The sequence below is a fragment of the Cuculus canorus genome, chromosome 2 (assembly GCF_017976375.1).
Source record: "Cuculus canorus isolate bCucCan1 chromosome 2, bCucCan1.pri, whole genome shotgun sequence".
NCBI classification, from domain to species: Eukaryota; Metazoa; Chordata; class Aves; order Cuculiformes; family Cuculidae; genus Cuculus; species Cuculus canorus.
In genome coordinates this window covers 82,145,233-82,159,886 of record NC_071402.1, presented here as the reverse complement: position 1 = coordinate 82,159,886, position 14,654 = coordinate 82,145,233, and the positions used below count along the sequence as shown (strand labels likewise).

At 37.4% G+C, this 14,654-nt stretch overlaps 1 protein-coding gene across 4 annotated transcripts in view; it reads left to right on the top strand.

Annotated features, from left to right (window-relative positions):
• CDH12 (cadherin 12) overlaps window positions 1–14,654 on the top strand; it is a 544,062-nt gene that overhangs the window by 300,147 nt on the left and 229,261 nt on the right. For 2 of the 4 annotated variants that reach the window (XM_054059461.1, XM_009558231.2), the window contains exon 1: window positions 8,175–8,472. The exons of the other annotated variants lie outside the window; for them this stretch is intronic. The gene's annotated coding sequence lies outside the window, so the exon portion shown is untranslated. Of the gene's footprint in view, window positions 1–8,174; window positions 8,473–14,654 lie in introns of those variants that run through there. 4 annotated transcript variants of the gene reach the window in all.

Here is a 14,654-nt window from a genome sequence, read left to right as displayed (position 1 = left end):
TATGTGTGAATATCTTTTAAAAATGCTACTTATTACAGATGCAAATGGAACTAAGGGAGTAACTGAGAATAAATATTTTAAAGTAATATCCTACAGTCTCAACTTTGTATTGTGATTATAAGACCATCTCCATCCCCTTTTCAAAAGGGAGGTAATTTCCTAGTGCTGTAATTAAGTCATCTCTCATTCCTCCATATTCAGAAAAAGGGGAAAGAGAGACTAATGACCGAAAATGAATGTGATCATATAATGATACTTCCTGTCCAGAAAAGATATAATTATTAACCTGAACATTTTTTTTTTTAATGTGTCGTGTGATTTATCTGTCTTCTGTGGCTAAAGAATCCTATTCAGTTTAACCATGGGAGGCCAGATTTTATTACTTAGCCAACTGTCTCAAACCATATCATCTTTAAAAGAGATCAAGGGTGACTGCTTTGTGGAAGCATGTTCTCTCCCAACTTGTTTCCACAACAAGACCTTATTAAAGAAACTCTGTTCCAGCATTCTTTGTACTGTTTTTTTGGCAGCAAGCTGCAGTGAAGTGGAGTCTAAAATTCTACTTCTTTATTCCCTCTGTGGGGTATGAAATCCAAGTTTGTGTTGCCGGACTATTGCCTCTGCTTCCCTTGGTAAAGGGGCTGCAGCTGACACATGGCTTTTGCTTTGTCTGCCTGAACTATGAAGGCTGGTTTATTGCTCCTCTCCCCTCCTGCCCCCTACAGATTCCTGCTGGCTAGAAACAAGTGTCACATTTCACATTATGGACTAATTCTGTGTTTTCTGAGCTTTTAAAATGTTAGCATTCATAAATCCCATTAGAAATAATGACTACAGGATGGAAAAACTAAGAAGACAGTTCAGTACATTGCCTTTCCATTCTTCTATCTCTGCTGATCATCTAAGGGGAACTTTTGAAAACCTGGTAATCACAAAGGCTCATGAGACTGATGTTTTTGAAGTGCAGGATAGAATCAAAAACAGGTGGTTGAGCAATAACCTGCAGCTCTGCTCTCTGTAAAAGGAAGACGTTGGAAGGGTTAATGATGATGCGAGTAGTACAAACAAGAAGAAAACTCAACACGGTTAGGCCCTGATAATCAATGTCAGTGTCTATGTACTAGATGGAAAACTTTATGTTCCTTAGTATCCAAAAATAAGATCTATATGTATTATGCATTTCAGCTTCTTTACATCATGAAAGCCACTTAACTTATTAGACACTTGGACACAGTACAGTGCTTTTGAAAGTAGCGTTATTGCCATTAGACACATTTAAAGAAGTAAATTACTTACATTCCTGAAATGCTACAGAAGTTCTACTCCACTTAGAAGACTGGGATGAGGGACTACCTTACTTTCCTGTCCACTGTCAGCTTGGTGTTGTGTAGCTTGAGTATTCCCACAGCATAATCTAGCCTAAATGCTAACCAGCATGGTCACACATTAAGGGAAAGTGCTGACCCCAAATGAGAGCTTGTCTTATTTGTACTGTTCCCATCAGCCTATTCATCAGGAACCCGGCATCAAAATAATGTTATAAGTACTTTCTATAGCACAGTCCAGCCTCCTTCCTTGTTTGCTGTACAGAACGAAGTCATCACTTACAGCCAAGGGGTGATGTCTGTTATTTGAGAGAAAACTAGCTTCAAACCCTGAACAAGAGAGAACTAAGAGTTAAAACCTTCCAGTCATGTTCCAGCATTTCTGGCTCCTCCTGAGCAGCAGTTGAGAGAATGTGGTGCTTTTTTCTACATAAGAATTTTTAATATGTATATGAAAAAAGTGCAGCTGTTATTCTTCCTCTATTTTCTTCTTCTATACCTATCCATTGTAATACTGCCATAACAGGCAGAAGGATCCCTTTCCTTCTGAGACTGCCAAAAAACAAAGCAAGAACAAAAGGAAAGAAAAATGTTAAGAGAGACGAGGAAAGTAATCCTTGGAGAGGAAAGATAAGAAGTGTTTGTGGTACTGGAATTGTGTAGGAATAAACATTAATATAGAATGAGTAAGTGGAGAGCAGATTAAGGTGAGAAGCAGGATGTTTCATGTGCCTAGAGAACAGGTACAGTAAAAAACTTGAAGAGAAAATGCAGATTTTGAAAGAACTTAAAAAAAAAAAAAAAACAGATTAAAAGATGACTTTGAAATGAATAGAAGTTAGAAGCCTAAAAACTAATCAGAGACATGGAAATCTGAACTGCTGGGAAGTTTTGGTTTAATCAATATTTATATTTGTTACTATATTTTTCTGAGCTTTTACAGAAATCAAGAATGTCTAAACAATCTCAGGCAGAGATGTTGTCACCTCCCAAGATCTGATTTGCTTTAGGTATTATAAAAGCCCTGTGGTTCCCCTGAAAAAAATGGACAGATATGATGGTTTATGACACTGAATATGTGGCCCTTAAAGTGTATTAGATTTATGGTATTAGTCTGAGTAAGTAGCAGAGAGGTTTCAGCTATAAAAATGCCAGGGGGAATCCCAGGACTAAATTGCAGTTCAGTTTTGTCCCCTTCAAGGGGACATGCAACCTCTCCTTATTCAGACAGACAGGAACATGGAGACTAATGGATAGGTATAAGATATTTATGTGGTTACAAGCAGTACATTGCCTCCCTTGCGCACTACTTCCTGCACTATCCTCTCTTCCTTATCCCTGCATGCTAAAACAAGTGGATAGTGAAAGGGACTGAACAGGCAAAGATTTTACTGGGAAGTTGTTGTAAATTGCTGCTGAAACAGGTCATGCCACAAATCACAGTGTTCCCTTCACCTGAACAAGAGGGATGTGAAGGAGGAATTGTACTTAGAAAGGATGGCCCTGAGTCATTCTGTCTCCCACACTGCTCCTGAGGTGCAACTTGCAGAGAGCTCCTGTTTTTTGCTGTTATGCCTAAAAGAAGTCTATAGCCCCTAGCAAAAAAGAGACACAGACCAGAAATCACGTGTCGTGCTTTGCTACAAAACCATGCCCTGCTTACAGCTGGGCAACTTTTTTTCAGTTGAACTGCATAGTTGTATTGCTGACAGAAATTTTCAGCAGAGGGAAACTAACTCCAGGTATAAAATATTCTCTGCCCTGTAGAGTACATTCTAGTAGTACTGAGATTCTTAGTTCATACAGAAAGACACACTAAACAGATCAGACAGGATTTAGATTCCATGTTTTAACCAAACTGCCTTTGTAATATATGTAATATATATCTGTAAATGAATAGTATTGCTGGTGCAAATTGTATTCAAATAATTGTCCATTCTGTTTCTTTCTTTATAATTATGGACAACAATAACTCATTTGGTGCTTGAATATGAACTATATTCCTCTGTGATATTTTTCTCATACAGTAGTAAAACTGAAGAGGAGTAATCAAACCTGTGGTCACCTGTTTCCATTTCACATCTTCTACCTTTATATCCCCTTTCTCTTCACCAGATCTGAATATATCCTTAAAAGCATTGTGTTTCCATGGTTCCTTTCACTCTCAGGACTCTGTACCTTCTTTACCTATAAGTTTCCTACTCCTGGGAAGGTCAATTTTCTTTAATACCTTCCAGAACTGAATCATGGAGTACTTAGTCATCACCAGCTTTCCCACTGTCATTATGCTTTTGGAACTGTTCTACTGCAATATTAGGATGCTCCAAAACTTTCATTTGTTTCTTTATTCATTTTGTGTACTTTTACTTAAATCCAGGGTTACCTGTGCCTCCTAAATATCTCCAACATTGTGGGGATGCCTTCAAGGAAATAGAAAGCACTTAACATTGAAATGTCTCAGTCTACCACCCTAGGTTAGTAAAAGCATACAATGAAGCTCAGACTGTACATTGGAGAGCATAGTGAGAATGTCTTCAGGTAATATGGTGTACTACATTCCTTAACTTTTGGAATTTGGCGTAACTAAAACAGACGTATTGATTCTTATTGCTAAACCAAGAGTGCAAACAGTGGTCAGAGCGAGTGCTTTGGATTTGTCTGAGCCTCTAGAGCTACCAGAAGGAAAAGACTGATGAAGTAAGCAGTTTTCCATGGAGTATGGTTAGGATTTATCTGCTTCCCTCCATACAGATCATATCTTTACCCTAACAGAAAGAACCTGTTGAGCAAGGCATTGACCTAAAGTGCTGAATGTTCAAGATTACATTTTCTTATTAGAAACAAACAAGTTTCCAGTGTTGTCTGCACTCACCATCACACGAAAGTTTGAAAAACAAAATATCCACATCAAAAGTAAAATATTGGATGACGTTGCAGGAAAGCCGATCTTTGAAATCTGCTATATTATTCATTGATGACAAATTGTGTTGCTTTTACACAATATCTCACTAATTTATAAACCTACTGTACAGTTCCACTTGAATCAATGAAGATATGCTCATATCTTATATGCTGATATAAGCCAGATGAGAATTTGGAAATTAATCTATTTATCTTATCCTTTTGAAATTAATGAGGATGAAGGTAAAATTTCAGTGCTAAAATGCATGACAACTGTCAGATATTACTGAGAGTTATCTAGTCTTGTTGTCCCTGGCTGCCGTGGGGAAAAAACAGTTGCCAAAATGCAGAAAATCTAGTGGTCATGAAAGTTCAAACGGTTCAAATGGTTTTCTTTTTCTTCACAGCATTTTTAATGTGTTTAAGTGGTTTATGATTTATGGTTTTTTCTCTGGAGAGATGAAGGGTAAGTCTTTTATTCTGATGGTTTTGCTACTATCCTAGAGTATTCCCACACCTGATTTCTAGTTACTGTTTTCCCAGCCAAAATAAAGCAGATAGTACCTCTTCTTGTTAATTACTTTTTTAAAAAAGAAAAAATTACTGAGCCTATTGACACTCTCAGTACATCTTGTGTAGTATATTGTTTCCATCACAAAGGATCTTGACTTTTGAGGTACCTTCCAAACTATTCTATGATTCTATAATCATTTAACCGTGCAAAAAGCATAATTCTCCATGTTGAAGCTATGGGTATAGACACAATTCACTTCTAGCTTATTGAGTTCCTGAACATCAACAGAACTGAGGGAATTGACTGTATGTGTGGTTTAGGGCAGCAGAAAAATTGTATATATGTATATTGGTATATAGGTGTTTGTCACTCCCCTTACTGTTCTTCTATGGCTTTTTATTCTGTATTGTATTTAAGTTGATGCATGGTGAAGTATTGTGCTACAGTAGTTTGTGTCTCTGAACTGAAGACCTTTACATGAACATTAAAAAGCTTATAGTAGGATAGTTTTCTGCAATGATACTGTAAATGTCTTCTAAATTTTACCACTACGTGTTATTAGTTGGTAGAGGATTTTTTTTCCATTATTAGTATCTTGTCTTGCCCATGATATATTATTTTTATTTCACACAGAAGAACAGTCCTTTTTGTTACAGTCATGGCTTGTGGTGGTGAATTCAAAGGGCTGATTATAGATTGCAGAAAAAAATATTTCTTTTTTCCCCCCCTTTTATTTAAGTTATATTTAGGTATGAGAATATCACCCAAGGCAACTGACTTTGCTTCAGTTATGTAGACTGCAACAAGATTTATGAGTGATCCAAGTTATTGTTTCCTTTTGTTAAAATTGAATTTAAAATACCAATTTCTTATCCCATTGTCCAAGATAAAAACAAGTCCCAATTGTTTCTACACAAACTTAAATCACATTGTCACTTCAAATTTTGTCACTTCATTCTTCATTCCCATTTCTGGACATACTGTTTTATTTTTCAGACCTTTACTTGTGGTTTGTAACAATCAAAATAATTCAATTCTATACTATGAAATTCTAATGAACGCTGACTGTTAAACCTTAAAAAGATAATGAGAACATTGAAAGAGAAAGATTACAATTTATGTTTTAAGGGTGGAATTTTTAGTGTAAAACTGCTGAAAGATATTTGATGAGGGGATAGTAACAAGAAAAGTATTCCTGACACAGAGATGTCTTAGACTGTGGAATAGTAGTTTAAAAGCAGTGTTGAAAATTCCAGGGCTGGTGACAATTAGAACTCAACAAAACAAAACAGCAAGAAACCTGAAATTGGAAGTTTTCAGGAATGGCCAAGAAATTATCTTAATATTTTTCATTTAATTTCTATCATTGAATTTGAAATCAGAAATATTACAGTGTGTGTCTGTGGATTAACTGTTGCATGAGGGGTGCCACGTGAGATAAGATTAGATCATAAGTGTTGGGATTAGTTGCTGCACAATCTGTGGAACAAATTTATGGGTAAGGAAAGTAGCCTCCTTTAGAATGAGGATTGTAGCAGCAAATCCCCTTAGTCTTGACACATAAAACCCATTTAGTCAAGCTGAAAAATGTGTTTATGTTTCATATTAATGTGTGTAAAAGCCTCCTTATTTGATTGATTATTGTTAGCATTAGTCCTGGGTGAAACAGTAATCCCTGGGTGATAGGCTTTCTGTAAATGATATTAAAAAAAATTCATGTTCTAAAAAATTTCTGTTTGGATATGAAATATGCCAAAGACAATCTTAAATATCCAGATATTGCACATGGAGGAGCTTTTGATTGGTTCGAAAAGAAAGACGCTTTCAGAGGAGGGTAATGAAAATTATATAGATACCAGTGTAAGAGTAGGAAGGTTGGTCTCTCATTGTCTGTGTAGTGGGAACATGGGATTTATTGCCTCTTTCTCTAGGGCTACAGTTAGGGTGACTACAGTTAGGGTGAGAAATCATTGTCTTCTCTTGTCTTGCTAAATAAATGGGAGATTCAGCCTTCTCTGGTTACTGTTGAGTGATCCAAGTCACATAATGTTTTCTCTGACATAACAGCATTTCTGATGTGAATGCCTGCATAAAGAAAATATGTAATCTATTTTCTCTACTACTAATTTAGCAACTTAAAAAATGCTTTCTTGACTGCTCATCATGCTAAAATATAATTATACTAATTTACCTTAGAAATGGATAAAACTAGACCCAAAATAAGTAAATGTGATTAAGAATTTCAGTATATGTTTATGATTATCTTTGTTTCAGAATTCATAGAATAACTTAGGAATTAAATATGAATTAATGTTCTATGGGTTTCAAATCTTCTACTTTACTTGCTATCAAAATAAAATTTTATTCTTTCTTTATTGATGCATCTGACCACCATTACTAAATATGATATTCTGTGAACTCCTCTCTTAGTAACAAACCAGTATTTCTATGGATAAACCTGATTGGAAAATTGAGTCAACTAGCTATTGCCATAATTGTTGTCCATGAAGCAGGAAAGCAGCAGATGAGGACAGTCATAAAAGTTGACATACTTTGGCTCATCTTATTGGACCATATAAGCCTGTGTACTTGGTACACAAAAAAAACTAGTTTCTCCAGAACCAAAAATTGGTAACAAATACACTTCATTCTTCTTTCACTCTGCTTCCCCCCAATCTAAATTTAAATCATCATCTTTAGTAGGTTTATTTCTATCTGTATAAGTGAAAGGCAAATTATGTCCTTTAAATACCTTGCATATAGTTTTTTTTTTCTTTTCCTGCAAGAGTAGAAGACAATTTGTATTGTCCTTTGTTACTGATTTTTATCTCTGTCTTGAAGAGTCCTTTCTGAAGTAATCTGAAACTCTTACTCTACATTTTATTTAAATTGCCACATGCACATTAAATAATTGTAGTCTGTTTGAGGTTTGTTGTTCTTTTCTTTTTCTTTCTATGGTGATTGATTGCCATCTGGGGGCTAACATGAGCCCACCATGCTAATTTCACTTATTCTACCCATTAACCATTATATTCTCCAGGGTCAGAGATGAATGTATGAATCCGCTTTATCTCTCAGCTTACAGAACATCTCATACAGCGAGCCTTGTCTTACGAAACGGCAACATCAGCCTCTAATTGCTCAGCTCTATTCTGCTTTGAATGCTGGTGCACCTTGAGAAACAGCATGCAAAAGTACATTTGTTTAAGTCCTCAGATGGTTAAGATTGTGCATAACCTCCTGACAAATTACAGCCTCATCTGCAATACATCCATTAGTCTGGAAGAATGAAGATTCCCAAGCGGCCCTGGTGCCTTTCCCAATTCCCTTGCGACCCACCAATCCTCTCAGTGCTTTCTCTGCGTGTAGGGAGTGTTCAGAGCTAATCAGGTCAATGATCATCTCACGGCTCAGGGGACATGACAGGAGCCTATCACAGCAGTTACACGATCCTCCAGACCTGAGCACGCTTGCTGAGAATCTCATGTTAAGAAACATTGCTTTGGTGCCTCTTCTCTCACTCCCCGGGAGCCTCTGAGGATTTCAGCTTATCTCTCTCTCTCTCCTTTAAACACTGGAGAGTTCAACATCAACGAGGAAAAAAAAAAAAATAAAAAAGGCAGAGCAGTATGCAGCAACCAGGAGGGTGCTGACTGAAACTTAGATTACCCCCAAATCACTGTTGATTTGACTGATGCTCCGGCTTTAACAGAGAATAAGATTTCAATTAAGGTAAGTGCTGCTTTATCTGGCTGACTGCATCATGCCGAATTTCTGCATTGAAAGTTCAAACTGAGTAAACTGACAGCCTGCACTGCAGCAAGGGAGCCCGCGCTGTGTGTCAGGAGAGGGCTGGGGACAGGAGCAAGTGTCCCAGCATGGAACTACTCTCTGCAGGGATTCCGGGTTTAAGTTGCTTTTTATGAATGGTTGCAGTTATTGCCGATTCGGTGGTTCTCTGAAGGTTGGGAAAAAAAAAAAATGTTAGAAGTGTGCAGGGGTGTGAGAAGGGAGGAGGAAAGGCACGGACACTTTCCCTCTTTGTGCTTACTACGTTTATTTGAGGAAGCACAGCCGCTAGAAAGCAAAAGTACCTTATGGTAAAATTTCATTCTGAATAAGGATCATCATTCCCTCACAAGCAGGAACTCGCGGGGCTTCAAAGTCCCATGGCATTTAAATGAGCCAGAAAGAGATTTTTGAAATGTGAGTCAGGAATATGCATGCAGCTTTCCAGGTTACTGACAGTCTGAGGGATGTGACTGGCATGTCTAATGTTATACTTGGAGGCTGGTGGGGTTTGCATAGTTGCTTTTGCAGTTCTGTGGGGAGATATGGGTGAGTATGGGTGCTGGTTCAATAAAGGTGATCCGAAAATTAAACTGGTAGTTGCTGGGGGAAAAAAAAAAAAAAAAAAAAAAAAAAAAAAAAAAAAAAGGGAGCATTTGATTGAGGAGGGAGAGGATGTATTTTTCATGGGATGAAAGAAAGTGTGGCATATCAAAGAAACAAACTCATAACTAAGGATCTTATCTGGAACAAAACAAAAAGAAAGAATAAATGAGGGAGACTGTCATGAAAGATTAAATGATTAATAAGAAAAAGTCAAGGATGCTTAAGCATCCGGGAGTTAGTTAGATCACCTGCTGTGTCCACCCTAAAATGTCTAAAGTGACCTGGGTTCAATAGTCTCAGTAAGACCACGCTTCAGATCTGTGCTGTTGATATATAATCAAAGAACTACTAAGCAGTCTAAACTTTTTAATACTGTAAGTGACCAAATTAAGATCTGTTGTATTAAACGTCAGTGTCCTTCCTGTTTCCTACAAAAATTTACACCTTGTGTTTAAAAATCTATCATAACAGGGAAGAAAGATCAATGAAAAGTTAATTGATTTCAAATCTTACTGTCTTAAACAGATGTATAACTGCTAGGCAGTTTATAAAAGTATGAATTAATCACACTGTTTTTTTTTCAGCCAATGCTGTTCATTGTATCATTGGTTATTGTTTAATGTTGGTTATACAATTCATAGCACTGTATCTTGCATTAAAAGGTCAGCTACTGAAAAAAAAAAAAAAGACTAATTCCAGGAAATACCGGTTACCTGCAGGTTTGTTACTTACTCCATTAGATTTTTCAGTGAGAAAAACTATGTTGTTTTTCTCACAAAAAAATAAGAATATGGGAAAATGACCTGAGGTTTTCAAGAAATGCACTAAGAATTCTGACAGTTTTAACTATCAGTACGCTGTCCTTCTTGAAAGTGATTTCTGAAAGTAAGCTTTTTATAATGGTGATTCAATCTATTCACTGCATTCTTGCAAAGGAAGTTGGTGTTCAAAGTAGTTACAGGCACTGATCCTCATTTCTTTTTTCATGTTACGTTTCATGACATTTATTAAGTTTTCTTCTTCCACCCAGAAATCTAAATAATGACCAAGGTAGAAATACTTGAATGCGCAAATCAGCTTCCATTATACCTATCTTCACTTTTTTTTTTCATGGATAATCAATAGTTTGTCAGAATAATTAGTATTCATTAATACACATCAAAGTATTCATTAAAGAAAATCAAAAGACAATAACAATGCACAGCATGGAAAAAAATGTGGTGCAAACAATCCTTATGTAGTTGTAGACATCCAGGTTACGTATAAATAGCATGAACTTCCATTCCAGTATTCCACAAGGGCTGACTATAAACATTGCTTGACATGATGGCTCTGTTCCCCTTTTGTCTCACAAAGCTGTTGCTGTAAGTAAAAAATAAATAAATCACGCTCTCATGGCAGTATGTCTGTGGGTTTCTAAACAAGTCTTACAAATGCACTTACATCTCTATTATTATTTTACAAGATCAGATGTTCTGTCTGCTCCTAAGTGAAGAGCACTTACTTTTTGGTATGCTAGCCTCAGAGACTGAAATGACAATTCACCAAAGACAGGGAATTGCTGGTTTTCCTCACATTTTCATAAAAATAGACAATGAGACTACAGTTATTTTCTGGGTGTTTTTTCTGTTAGTGGATTTTATGCTTCTTCATATGTAGTGACAGTCCAAAAGAGACCTCAGCGATATGGGGAATATCATTCCTCATTAAGAAAATAATCAGGGTCATCAGACTCGCTAAAGATTTTCAGACTTGGTAAACACAAGAAGACAGGTTACACAGGAAGGCAGTGGAAAACATGTCAGTATAGCCTAGTTCCCTCTCTAGGAACTTTTTTTCACTCTAAGGCTATATCTAATAGTATTAAATATATAGCTATACGCAAAGTTCAGCTTAATTTCAGATATTTCTAGTTCTTTGAATGAGGTTAGTGTTAATATTTTTTTGCCTCAAGCTACATCTCTTTATCACTAATAGAAAAGTAAGATTGCTATCTGGCTTAACTCCGGTGAAAATTAGCATTTGATGCTAATGCTTTAGTGTTTAAGGAGCTTTTAAAGGAAGTTTATTAAACTGAAATTTGAAAAAGTGTGAAGCAAAGGGAGGTCTCTGAAAGCTGACATGAAACCAACCATAGAGCAACAAAGAACAATCCTATTAAAACAGTTATAGTGATATATGAAAAAGAAAACAATTGTTAATGTCTGCAGTTAATAATCCAGATAATCTAGTTTATTATGTCATTTCAGGCGAATAGGGTGAGAGTGAGATAGTGTAAGCTTCAAGGGTTATTGAGTTTCCTCAGTTTCCATTCTCAAAGATATGTGGGAATTTGCTTTACTATAAAGAAAGACTTTTCAAACCATGCTAAGAGCATACACTGGAGAATCATAGAATCATAAAATCATAGAATCACTAGGTTGGAAGGGACCCACTGGGTCATCGAGTCCAACCATTCCTAACAGTCCTTAAACCATGCCCCTCAGCAACTCGTCCAGCCGTCCTTTAAACACTTCCAGCGAAGGTGACTCAACTGTCTCCCTGGGCAGCCTGTTCCAGTGCCCAGTGACCCTTTCCGTGAAATTTTTTTCCTGATGTCCAGCCTGAACTTCCCCTGGCGGAGCTTCAGGCCATTCACCCTTGTCCTGTCCCCTGTCACTTGAGAGAAAAGGCAGCTCCCTCCTCTCCACAACCTCCTTTCAGGTAGTTGTAGAGAGAAATAAGGTCTCCCCTCAGACTCCTCCAGGCTAAACAACCCCAGCTCCCTCAGCCCCTCCTCATAAGACTTGTTCTCCAGCCCCCTCACCAGCTTCGTTGCTCTTCTCTGGACATGCTCCAGAGCCTCAACATCCTTCTTGTGGTGAGGGGCCCAGAACTGAACACAGTATTCAAGGTGCGGTCTCACCAGTGCCGAGTACAGAGGGAGAATCACGTCCCTAGACCTGCTGGTCACGCCGTTTCTGATACAAGCCAAGATGCCATTGGCCTTCTTGGCCACCTGGGCACACTGCTGGCTCATGTTCAGTCAGGTTCAGAAGGACCCCCAGGTCCTTCTCGTCCAGGCAGCTTTCTAGCCAGACTTCTCCTAGTCTGTAGCACTGTATAGGGTTGTTGTGCCCCAAGTGCAGGACCCGGCATTTGGCTTTGTTAAACCTCATGCCTCCTCATGCCATTGGTCTCAGCCCAACTAAGCTTAACAGAACTATCATAAGCTTTCCTAACAAGACCCTTGTGTCCCGCCAGACTTCTGTTATTCCTGCTCCTTTTGTTATTTTCACAGTCTGTTTCCTGGGCACTCATCTCTGGGTGATGCCTTCTTTTTCGTATAGCTTCTTTTTCTTCCTAACAATTTGTGTTTCTTTTCTATTCCTCTTTGCATTCTCCCTCTTTCTTTCCTTTCCTTTTCTTAATCTACTACGATCTAATGTTTCACCACTTTCATGTACATTCTTTTCCTTCCTTTGATGCTGTGAGGACATCGCTCTTGCCACTTTGTCCACCTGGGTAAATTTTTCTTTTAAATTGAAACAGAAAGCCCATCTGAAACCACTCTAGTACTCGTATTAATGGGATATATGTGCTTCAACACTCTACTAACTTTTTATGGCCTTTTTCTGTATTTTTAATTGTTTTAAATTGTACACTCTTTGTGTCAGGGGCTATATCTCAGTGTATAGTAAGTAGCTAGAACAGTAAGAGCCAGTTCTTTTTCCAGCTTGGGGTCTATGTGTGTGTCTACTCTGAAGAAACCACATGTTCTTAACTGGTTCATGGAAACAAAGTTCTGCAAGGTTTGACTCAGATACTTCAGGAGTTAATTGTTCTTGCAAAAAACATACCTTACAGTTAAAAAAAAACACATATTGCATTGTATGCATTTATATCTATACTTACAAGTATGTAAGTTTTCAGCATATTTTCAAGGGTCATTATTTTCAAGCCACTGTGAAAGCTGCACACTCTGAATGACTTCTCAGAGTCATATTAGTTGACTTAGAGGCAGTTTAGCAGTATTATTTGCTTCTACTTTTTCCCGGCTTCTCTTATTGTTTTGAGGTTTTTTTTGGTTTTTTTTTCTGTCATATATGCACCATATTAAAGAGTGACATTCAAACCTTATACTCCTTTGTATTAATAGAAACTTTCACTAAAGTCCACTTGTTTTGCAGTAATGTAACTCATTGAAGGCTTTGCTTTTGCAGTGTATCAATGAATGAACACTTGTTGAGGCAATAATTTTGTAGAAAAGCTTTGAAGCTTCAGTGGTGCTTTGAGAGGGAGAAATCTTCAGACTGCTTTCTTGTTAAAGCTTTAAGTCTGGTAGTTTGAGGTGAAAAAGAAATCTTTATGTAGCTAATTTCTGTATCAAAGTAATATACAAACCTACATTGCCATATTTATTAGTGGACTTGGTATTTAGCAGAAGTCAGACATATGTTTTGCAATGCTAATATTGCAATGGATCATTTAGAGAGGCTTATTTTTTTCCCAGCCATATGGGAGATAAGATACTGTACCATAAGAGTTGGTCAGATTACTTTAGAAACAGCTGTGGTTCAGTTTCGGTCAAATGTATCACTGTACTTTTGAGGGTGAAGAGAGTCTTCCTATAAAGATCAGACTTGATGTACACCAGCCATTTCTGGGGCTGGAGGGGTATGTTTCTCCTGCAGATGTCTCAGCTGTCAATATTTTAAGGTGGTGGAGTGCATTAGTTGACGTGTATAATGTAAGCTATGTTTAATGACCTGTGCCTCAGCAGAATGTGATTTGGGGTCTGTGGGTGCTGAAGTCCATCTCTGTGCTGTTGCGTTGAATGGACGAATAGTCACAGCTCAGACTGGAAACCTTTATTCATAAGAACATTCATAAGAAACTTATAGGTCTGACATTCAAAATAAGAAAGTATCTAAGCACCTAACTCAAAATAAAGTGCTGTCTCTGACTTAAGTTCAAAAACTGTGTATTTAGGTACCAGAATGCTGTTGTCCTTCAGGTTTCAGAATACAGTATATTCAGAACAATCTCCAAGCAGATGATAAATACTCAGTTAAATGGCTTGGATGAGTAGTTTCTGTTTCCAAATTTAGAGCAGATTTATTATTCTTCTCATGCATGCATTTACTCACTGGCTGCATTAATCCTATGTCCAGCACACCAAATACACTTACAAAATACAGTGTGGCTGACTTGGCTTGAAAAACATTTGAAATTCTCTTTTTTTTTCCCGGTGAAGGTAAATAAGAATGCAAGCCCACTCCTTTTCCAGAGAAGAGACAAGACTTTTGACCTTTCTTGATCAACAGTATGCTCTAGCACTGATCCCAAAACCCAGCTTTTTGACCGAGGTCATTTAAAGTCTATAAGCATTAGGTAGGTTCCTGGCTGCTGTTCTCAGAAGGCTGCCAGCAAGTGCCGAATGTAATTGCAAATTCAGACACACATTTGCTAAATGCTTGTCTGTGGCCATTTATTCCTTTCACAAAGATTTTGGCTTGTTTGAACAATTCAGTTGCTAC